Source organism: Nannospalax galili, unplaced genomic scaffold, assembly GCF_000622305.1.
Source record: "Nannospalax galili isolate Female #2095 unplaced genomic scaffold, S.galili_v1.0 scaffold829, whole genome shotgun sequence".
Classification (NCBI taxonomy): Eukaryota; Metazoa; Chordata; class Mammalia; order Rodentia; family Spalacidae; genus Nannospalax; species Nannospalax galili.
In genome coordinates this window covers 3,044,247-3,054,220 of record NW_008360329.1, presented here as the reverse complement: position 1 = coordinate 3,054,220, position 9,974 = coordinate 3,044,247, and the positions used below count along the sequence as shown (strand labels likewise).

Here is a 9,974-nt window from a genome sequence, read left to right as displayed (position 1 = left end):
ACCCCCACCCACACCCACTAAAAAAACGCAATTTTTTTTTTTTTTTGGTCTTTTTAAGACAGGGTCTCCCCAAAGCCTCAGCTGGCCTGGAACTCACTACGTAGACCAGGCTGGCCTCTCTCACAGAGATCCACCTTCCTCTGCCTCCCAAGTGCTGGGATTAAAGGCATACACCACCATGCCTGGTTACTCTATTGATTTTGATGGACAGATCTAGGTTGAAGTCCAGGCATCAGTGTTTCTTTGTTCATCTATTTGAGACATGGTCTCACTATCCTGGGCTGGCTACGTATCCAAACTGGACTCAAACCTGATCTTCCTGCTTTAGCCTCACCCCCCAAAGTATTGAGATTACAGGCATGTACCACCATGCCCAGGTAACATTTTTAAAATAAGAGAAAAAATTACAAAGTTCTCACAAATTACTATGCTTTCCAACGTTGGCGCCCATGTAGCCACCCAGCTTGCATATGCTTTAGAATCATTTGTGAGCTATCTTATGCCTATCCCTCAGTCACAGATCCTTCAACCCAAAGGAGCCTTCTGTGGTTATCACTCTTCTGCCATTTTTTAAAAGTTTTGAAGACTACCACTGGACTTGTCCATTGGCACTCTATACTAGTATCTTTGATAAACCATATTTGAAGTTATTATCCTTTTAGTTGTCCCTTATGCTTTCTTTTTTAGTTTAAAAATTTGAAGCACCTTATGCCTTATATATCACTATTAATGCAATGAATTCTACAGTAGGTCCTGCTGATTGGATATGTGTGATGTGCTGTGCACTTTTCTTCATTATAATGCTTTTAAGCCTCGTAGCATCCCTTCAAGGTATTGTGTATCACTCTCATTTCACAATTAACAGCTCAGAAAGGGTGACAGGCAAACGTCTGCTCTTCACTAATAAAACTATCTCTGCCAGTAAGTGCATCCTTTCTTCTCTCAGAGAATAAAAATTACATACTTAAAAATGTGTTCCGTTTTGCCTAGGTGCTAAATTTGGCCCCAAGTTTAGTCATTTGCATTTTTTCCTACCTGAAACCATGAAATTTTTGTTTCATTTGGATTTTTTTTTAACCTCTTTTGTTCAAAAACTTAATTTTTAGGTTTTGGTTTAAGAAGAAAGTTTATGGGGTTGGGGAGATGGCTCAGCAGTTAAGAGTACTGGCTGCTCTCGTAGAGATCCCAGGTTTGATTCCCAGCACCCATATGACAGCTAACAACTGTCCATAACTCCAGTTCCAGGGGATCCAATGCCCTATTTGGACCTCCACAGGCTTTGCATGACATTGGTACACTCACATACATGCAGGCAATATACTCATACACATAAAATAATAATAAATAAAGTTAATATGATTGTTTGACCATAGAATTCTTTGGGAGGTGGTGGTAGTGTCTCCTTGTAGTCCCACCTGGCCTGGAACTTGCTATGTAGACTCACAGAGATACATTTGTCTCTGCCTCCCCAGTGCTGGGATTAAAGGCATGCACCATCACGTTCACCATCCTTATTTCTAACAAACCTAATTTTGTAGCTGCAGGAAGCATTCTGTCTTGCTTGAAGCTATACATGATGTGCTATATTATGTCCATGCATTCTCCCCATGGTAAAATATGAAGTGATATTAAAAAAATGCTCCATTCTCACATTTCAAATAAGTGTATGCTTGAACAAGAGATAAAACTATTTGTGGTGGTCCACAATATTAGCCAGACATAGTTAAAAAGAACTTGATTTTAGGGAAAAATGAGATCATACATTTTTGTTAGGATTCAGAAAAATAAGAATGCTGATCCAAGTAAGTGTAGCTAGGGGTAGTGCACTCGTGGTGGTGGACAGTGTCCTTTGCTCATCGCCCTGAGCACTGGAGATTTCAGTGGCTGGGATGTGCCCTGTTAGTTTTGGTCCAGTTGATAGACCTGCTGCATGTGGCACTCTGGGGAACCAATGACTTTATTGTACTTCCCTACAGAGCATAGGTGAGGAGCTACTTAGAGGAGTGTGGTAGACCTAGAACAGCAGCACAGGAAAGTCTTCACCTAGCATGGATGTTATCTTCCCCATAGCTACTTATCATTTTTTAAAGTGGTAGTTATTAATTTTTTTTCATAGGACTTTTGGTGGTAATTCAGGAAGCAGAAATTTTGATGTATGGAATTTTATTTTCCATCTGTATCTTCTAGTGACCTGGAATAATAAATTAGGACTTAATATTTATGCTGTATTTAAATTTTTTTAGTGACCACCAGAGATATAGCTAAAAGAGAAGATGTATATTCAAAATATAAAGGTGCCCATTAGGGCATCTGAAATGCATCCAGCTTATAACAGATGGAGACCAGAAAGAACAAGTCAGAGTCTGGATAGGCATTTTAGAGTTGGAAGAGAAGGAAGTGTGGATGGTACAGGTAAAGAAATGTGACTTACAGGATTCACAAAAGGAGGACAAGTCCAAAGGACATCAGGAAGTCCCCAGTGAAGGTCTATGCTGACTGACTGTTCAAGGCCATTCTGATATTTTAGGAGCTAATTTAAAAAGCTTAAAGTTTTACGTTTTTTTATTTGTTTGATCAATTTGGTGCTTAATGTCACTTTACACAACATCAGTTTCCAAACACCACTGTGCAAAAGTTCAAGAAAGTAGAATTACAGAAGATCGTGAATCTTTTCTAACTCTGCTTTCTTAATGATAAGAAAATTAAAGACCAGAAAGTCCATTTAAAGAGCAATGGTACTGCAATCCCACACACATATGCATGGGCATGGCCATGTTCCCACATGGACAAACACACACAGCCACATTCCCCTACCCCCTGCATGTGTGTGTGCACGTGCACGCCCCCCCCCCCCATGCACACACTACATTCCCACAGGCACACACAGGCATGGTCACATTCCTGCTTGCTTATGCATACATAGACTGGTGACATGTCTACACACTCACAGATGTGGCTGATTTCCACATGCTCACTCGCTCACACAGACGTGCATATGCACACAATACACAGACTTGACCACGTTCTTACAGGCGTACACACAGACATACACACACACACACACACACACACACACACACACGACTGTCAGTTTTACATATAGATCATCAAGAACAAATTGCATTAGAACAAATTGATGTTAATTATTACTTAAACCATTAGAAACAGTTTAATATTGTTCTGGTAAAAGAGAAAATTTACTGCTATGATCTAAAACTTTTATGGAATTGTGAGACAGTGACAAAAATTGTGAAAAATTTTGATTTACTAAGCTGAAAACTCTCATGGTTAATGATTTCCAAAGAACTATTTTAAAGCCTCTGAGAATTATGATTCTAGCAATAGCTATTTTGACTAGTGAAGTCAGAACTCTTCACAGCATTCTCTTTGGATACTGAGGTCCAAGCCATGCCTTGTATTTGTTGGTTGTGTATCATTTAATGTATTTGTATCAAAGAGCTAGGGAGAGGGGTTCTCTCTATTTTAAGTCCATGAGAACCATCAGTAGCGAGCACTGACAGATGTGAACAAGTCTTCAACAAGATTGTCAAAACCTCTCCCAAGAAAAGTCTTTAAGCCAGGTCTTTAATGCAGAAATGCAAAACCAGATTTAATTGCCCTTTTCCTCCACAGCCCAGACACACAGGGGCAGCATATGGTTAGCCTAAGAAGTACAGGGTAGAAAAGAGCAGCCGAGGGAAGACCCAGCTTGAATCTGTTTAGACTAGAGTGCAGAGATCAGTCAGAAGCACTTGAAGTTGAAAGAAACACAAGCCCTGAAAGGGGCTGTCTTCGTTCTGAGTATGCACATTGGAGTACCCTGTTGGCCTTTCAAGTCAGTGTTCTGTGCTTTTAATATGAAATAGAAGATTTCTGTCAAACTAGTATCTAAAGGCTTTTTTGTTCATTAAAAAAGAAAGATGCTGTGTAGTGTTTCAGTAATTTAATTAATTATTCATTAGCACTTGAAAGTAACCATGTTTCTCATGGAGAATAATTAGAATAATGAAATGAATTGTAGCAGGCTGAGTGACAGTCCATTTCTTCCCAGATTCATATGTTGAGTCCCTAACGCCCAGTGTGGCTGTGTTTGAAGGTAAAAGCTATAAGCAATGATCAGGGTTAAGTGAGATCATAGTGGAGTTTCCTCCACTGGGATTGGTGCCTTTATGTGTTTGGGGGTATTATTTGATTTTGTTTTGGAGTTTGTTTGTTTTTGAGACCAATTCTTCAAGTAGCTGAGGCTGACCTTGAACTCTTGATCTTGCACCCACCTCCCATGTGCTTGGATTACAGGCATGCTCTATCACACCCAGCTTTATATATTTTGGACAATCAGGAAGCAACTCTAAAATTTATTCTAAGCTTTTCCAGTTACTTTTAGAAATCCTGGGCTTTGTGGTATAAATATTTACAACTGTGACCTAACCCAGCCCTTCAAGATATCACCTTCCTCCTGTGCCTTTCTTTGGTGCATGGTGTTGATTGTCTTTTTTCCCTACATTTTTATTTACAAATGTGCTGTTGCAGATCTAATTCTTAAGTATCAGGGATGATTAACAAAAATTTTTTCTTTGTATTATGGTCTTTGTCTTATTTCCATTTGGAAACAGGGCTATAATTAGGAAGTTGGAATTGCCAGTTACAAACCCTGAATATACAAACTATGAGTCTCTTAGTGAAATGGTGGATTTCCAGAGATTTATCTTATTTTTCAGTATTGAGGATCAAACCCATGGCCTTACATCTGCTAGCCAATTGTTCTTTCATTGAGCTGCACTCAGCCCTTTAGCTTCCTTAAGAAGCACATTCAAGCGGGGCATGGTGGTGCATGCCTGTAGTCCCAGCACTTGGGGGACAGAGGCAGGCAGATCTCTGTGAGTTCAAGGCCAGCCTGGTTGGTCTACATAGTGAGTTGCAGGCCAGCTGGGGCTATAGGGAGGCCCTGTCTCTAAAAGACCAAAAAAAAAAAAAAAAAAAAAGGATAAAAGAAGAAAAGAAGAAGCACATTCAAATAAAACAAGAATTGTCATCACAAGTCCACTGTGACGCGGTGGAGAGGAGGACAAGCTGGGCTCTCTCTGCCCTCCAGTCTTTCTCGAGCTACTGTTGGAAAACATCCGAGAGCAGATTAATCACTGTGACCCTTTCCTGACTGACAGTATATGCTGCTTGCTTGTTCCAGCTCTATTGTGGCAGATGCTGGGAAATGTGAGCTGTTCTGTATGTGCCTCTCCAAAGTGCACTTGCTTTGTTTAGTGTTATTTGGCCTCATGTCCTCAAAATCCAACATTAATTTTGAAAGAACTTTTCATCTTTGTACCTTTATAATATGGTTTTCCTTTTAAAAATATTTTTATTAAGTTTTTGGTAATTTCATACAGGCATACAATGTATTTTGTTCAGTTACCCCCCTCTCCTCCCTGTAAGTCCTTCCGGATACATCTCTCACCCCTCTCAATTTCCTGTCCTTTTTTTTCTTTTATAACCTACCAAGTCCAATTTGTGTTATCCATATACTCATGGGTGCAGGGCCATCCACTAGAGCATGGCCAGCCTACCAGGAGCCATACCCTTAAAGGAAAGTGTCTCTTCCTCTCCCAGAAGCCATCAAGTGTCAATAGCTCCTCAGCTAGGGGTAGGGGGCTCATGTCCATTTCCCCCTCCATGCTAGAATTCTGGCTGACTTGATCTTGTGCAGGTCTTGTACAACCACAGCTGCTGTGAGTTACTGAGTACAGAGGTCCTGTCAGGTCCAGAAGACACCATTTGACTCCCATCCTTCCTGACCTCTGGTTCTTACAGTCTTTCCACCATCTCTTCTTTGATGCTCCCTGAGCCTATGTGCGGGACATATAGATGTGGCATTTGTGCTGAGCACTCCACAGTCACTTATTCTCTGCACATTGGCCAGTTGAAAACTTCTGTGTTAAACACCATACACTGCACAAAGAAACTTCTCTGATGAGTTCTGAGAGATGCACTAAACTACTGTGAGCAGAGAGATACAAATTTATAGAGGTTTGGTGTGATGTCCATTTAGCAAAATAATAATAGTAGGTTCACCTCTGGGGCTGTGAGCTCCCCAACTGGTCCTTGGCCATATTTGCTATAACCAGCATGTTTTCCCTCCTGTGGAGCAGGACTTAAATTCAATCAGAAAGTGGTTGGCTACTCCCATAATATTGTTATATTTTAAGAGGGGAATGTTTAACATCATTAAAGTGAGTAAGATTTAAATCAAAGCAAATTGCTAAATCAGAACCCACTTCCTAAATTCTTTCTATATAAATTCACTATTGATAAGTTATAAACTGAAATATTACAGTGAGGGGCTCTTGGATATTTGAAATGGATGGTGGTGGTGGTGATGGTGATGATGATGACGATGATGATGATATATGGAGCTCTTATAAGGGCTTAGCATATGCTTGTTCCTTTAATGTTCACAAGAACCCTATGAGACAGATATAATTATTCTCATGTTACCAATATGGAAGTTGCATACGCTAAAGCACTGACTCAGTTGCACAGGAGCACTAGACCTGGGTACTGTCCCTGGTTATCTGGCTCCAGAGACCACAATGACTGGCAGCATTGCTTCTTAGATTTTTATGCTTAGGCCAAAGTCATTGGATAAAGGGATCATGTAAAGACTGCACAAACAGTCTTGGGAGAGTTTACTGGCAAATTCATTTTAAATCTTGTTATGTGGAGCAGTGGAAGGCCAAATGAGAAGATGAAGTAGTGTAAGTGACTCTCAGAAGACACCACACTGAAGGCCCACCTCAAATTACATTGTGCTTCTCAGAAATACATTATTGGTTGACTTCTTTCTTTCCCTTTAATATAGTGTTCCAGAGTTTAAAGCTCCTTGTATGACTTGGTTCCTGTTGAGTTGCTGATCTTTTCACATCCTGGGTTTCCCAGAATGGGCAAGTGCATGAGAGAGGCCAACCTGTGCCTGCTGACAGAGAGGGCTCTGCGGAAGATGCTCCTTCTAGCTACACTTCTTATGTAGTGCTGTTGTGTAACTTTAAATGACTCACTCTAAGAAACTGTTATCACTTAAGATTCCTGTTAGTCTTGAAGGCCTTTCTTGGTGGCCATACATTGTGTCACCTGCCTTTAATTTACCAGCCTTTGGGTTTGTGTAGGATGTCTGTCCTGCACTTGATTATACACAGTTTAGGCTAGGTTTTCTCAGGAGGTTGTCAAAAATCACCTTGGCACTTTTAGAAATATATATTCCTAAGCCCCACCTCAAATTTGCCAAACCCCCTTGGATTGTCTCTGTGTATTTGCATGCTCAACCAGCACCCAGTGCTTCCAGCACATGGAAGTTGTGACAAGCACCTTTCAAGAGACTTCAGGAAGTGAGAAGAATTCATCAGGGATGTGAGGGCCACAGGATAAGATTCAGTCCCTGCCCTTTAAGGAGGCTACAGGCTAACAGGGAAGACAGCTCTCAAAATAGAAATAACTACAGGACAAAGTGAAAAAGGAAGAAGTTTCTTAAATGGAGAAAGAGCTACTTCCAGAAAGCAGAACTCAGAGGATATGTTAGAGGTTTTGTGTATTCTTTAGTGCATGGTATATATGACTAGATGATTTTCTTTTGATGTTTATGCCATTAGAATTCTCATGCTTTATTTTTTGAGACACAGTCTCATGTAGTTCAGGTTGGTCTTGAACTCCTAATCCTCCTGCCTCTACTTCTCCAGTGCTGGGGTTACAAGTGGGCACCACCACCCCTGGCTCACAATCAGATGACTATCATCCAGCATACATAAAGGTCTGAAGTTTCTTCTCTTTCCTTTACTGGCTCACTGAGAGAATTTATAGAATTTGCATAATTTATAGAGATGAAAGCAAAAGCTTTTAAAGTTTCAGAACTTACTGCATCTAAATTTGGGGGCAGTTTTGCCTTCTATCGATTTCCAGGTCTCTTGGGCCCTCCTGGTGTTCTCTTTTCATTTTTCCATTGGAGTTTGTCAGCATTATGTGACAGAGCCATACACGAAGAGAGCTGAATCTATTTCTCAGCGTCCTCCTCAGTGTTGGTATGGGCAGAGCTTTTTTCCTCAAATTGTGTGACACACTTATTTTCTGTTAAAAAATATGCTCTGTTCCTATTATCACGCTTAGTTTCTGGCTTGCTTATAGATAATACTCTTAAAACTAAGTAAGGAGAGATGAGCCATTGAATGGGGAAGAAAAAAAATAACTACTAGCCCCAGTATGTTAGGTACTATGACATTTTAAGTCCAGAAAGATCAAGTAAATGTCCAGGCCACACAGCTGCAAAATTCAAGAAATTGGAGCATCTAGATTGAAACTAGATTTTATAGCAAATGTCATATGGACTTATTGATGACAGTTGAATACTTTTTATTTGTTTATTTATCTATTTATTTATTCATTCATTCATTCATTTTGAGGCAGGAGCTCATGTAGTCCAGAGGCTGGCTCAAACCTGCTATGTGACTAAGGATTGCTTTAAACTTCTGATCCTTCCACCTCCATCACCCAAGTTCTGGAGTTATGGTGTGGGCCACCATGTTCAGTTAATGCAGTGCTAGGGATTGAATCCAAGGATTCCTGCATGCTAGGCAAGCAGTCTACCAGCTGAGCTCCATTCCCAGACCCCAAGAGTTCAGTACTTACCGCATTGGTTCTGGAAGGATACAGAGATAAATACAACCCAGTGTCAGATTCTGTGTAGAGAGCATGGAACTACCAAGAAACCAGGCATTTCCATAGAAGCCATCCATACCCAGTCCATGTAAAGGAAGGGTTCTTACATTTCTGCTTCCTGTGCTGTTATTTTTAATATATTATTCCATTTAATCTTCACAACAAATTTTCAAAGTGATTTCAGTAGGGAAATTGTGAGTGAGAGAAGGCAGCCTACCCAGGGCTAGCCAGTTAGTAGCAGAGCTCAGGTCTGTACTAGTGTCTGTGACTACAAAGTCCTTTACTTCATGAGAATTCAAACAACAGACTCTTCATCCTGAGGAAGAAAGGAGGAGAAACTGCATTTGATATATTGTACCTAGATACATGAACAAAATCAGGTAACTAGGATTTACAGGGAAGAGGTGAGGAGGGGTCAGTATGAACAGAAGCTGATTGAGTGACTCATTGAGCCATGCCGTGAGGACAGATGAAGCTATTAGAACACAAGTCATAGTTCCAGGACTTGCCATGCTGGGAGCTACTCAACCCCAGTGACCAGTTCATGTCGAGTATGTACTGGAATTGCTGTTTGTGAAGGACACAGAGCTACGAAAGCTATTTATTCAGGTATCTCAATCATTTTTTAAACAAAGACTGTATGATCTTGCTGTCACACATGGGGGAGGCAGGGGGCTAGAAAATATAACTGACTAAATTATTTCCAAATTTTATCACTTCTATTATCCAAAAGAAAAAAAATAACTTTAAAAAAGCTAAATAGCTGCTGGGTGTGGTGGTGCACACCTTTAGTCCCAGCATTCGGAAGGCAGAGGCAGGCAGATCTCTGTGAATTCAAGGCTAGCCTGGTCTACGTAGTGAGTTCCAGGTCAGCTGGGGCTACAGGGAGATCCTGTCTCAAAAAGACCAAAAAAAAGCTAAATAGTCTTGTGCTCACTTGAGCAGTATGTATACTAAATTTGGAACAACACAGAGAAGATTAGCATGACCCCTGTGCAACACTGACACACAAATTTGTGACAGGTTCCATATTTTTAAACAATTTCAAAGGAATTGACCCCTCTTCTGGTCTCTGTGGGCATCTGCATGTAGTTGTGCATATTGTACACATACACAAACACATCAATAAAAATCTAAAAAAAAGCTAAATAGCCTGTTTACTAAATGGACAATCCATAATTTTCTTCAAAATATATAATCAGATATTATGTGGACTAGTCATTGTATGGTCCACCAAATTATTTTCCAATGAGTGTTCTGAAAACGTTGGGCTTTTA

The 9,974-nt window shown here is 40.3% G+C and overlaps 1 protein-coding gene and 1 non-coding gene across 2 annotated transcripts in view; both read left to right on the top strand.

Annotated features, from left to right (window-relative positions):
* Mrps28 (mitochondrial ribosomal protein S28) overlaps positions 1 to 9,974 on the top strand; it is a 145,999-nt gene that overhangs the window by 133,219 nt on the left and 2,806 nt on the right. The window lies entirely within an intron of this gene.
* Positions 9,627 to 9,733, top strand: LOC115068966. The gene has a single exon (XR_003848326.1). It is a non-coding gene; the product is annotated as a U6 spliceosomal RNA (small nuclear RNA).